Source organism: Aptenodytes forsteri, unplaced genomic scaffold, assembly GCF_000699145.1.
Source record: "Aptenodytes forsteri isolate BGI_AS27 unplaced genomic scaffold, ASM69914v1 Scaffold273, whole genome shotgun sequence".
In the NCBI taxonomy this organism is placed as follows: Eukaryota; Metazoa; Chordata; class Aves; order Sphenisciformes; family Spheniscidae; genus Aptenodytes; species Aptenodytes forsteri.
In genome coordinates, this window is record NW_008795041.1 from 2,262,384 (window position 1) to 2,263,013 (window position 630).

At 41.3% G+C, this 630-nt stretch overlaps 1 protein-coding gene across 1 annotated transcript in view; it reads right to left on the reverse strand.

Moving 5' to 3' along the window:
• The window catches only part of SH3KBP1 (SH3 domain containing kinase binding protein 1), a 161,388-nt gene that overhangs the window by 8,629 nt on the left and 152,129 nt on the right, over nt 1–630 (reverse strand). The gene's annotated exons all lie outside the window — the stretch shown is intronic.

The following is a 630-nucleotide window of genomic DNA, read 5'->3' on the forward strand; positions in this document are numbered from 1 at the left end:
AAGCCTATAAAATGAATACAATTATACCAGTATAAAAAGTGATTATACTTGCAAATTTAAATTCACATACTATTGGAGTGGGTCAAAGAGTTTATTTTCTCTGCTCACAGACTCTTCTAACATACATTTAATTTACAGCTGCAAGAAAGGGCCTTTGTTTCTAAAATTTATTTCCCTGGCTTCTCCAAGTCTGTGAAATGTATTTACACTAGAAGGATTTTTTCACAGTATGGTTATGGAGACATTTTAACTGTGCAATTTACTTTAGACTTGCATTTCAAACACAGAACAATCTTTAGTAACTGTGCTGGTTTCGGCTGGGATAGAGTCAATTTTCTTCATAGTAGCTAGTATGGGGCTGTGTTTTGGATTTGTGCTGAAAACAGTGTTGGTAACACAGGGATGTTTTTCGTTACTGCTGAGCAGTGCTGACACAGAGTCAAGGTCTCTTCTGGCCCAGCGAGCAGGCTGGGGGTGCACAAGAAGTTGGGAGGGGACACAGCCGGGACAGCTGACCCCAACTGATCAAAGGAACGTTCCATACCATGTGATGTCATGCTGAGCATATAAAGCTGGGGGAAGAAGAAGGAAGGGGGGACGTTTGGAGTGATGGTGTTTGTCTTCCCAAGT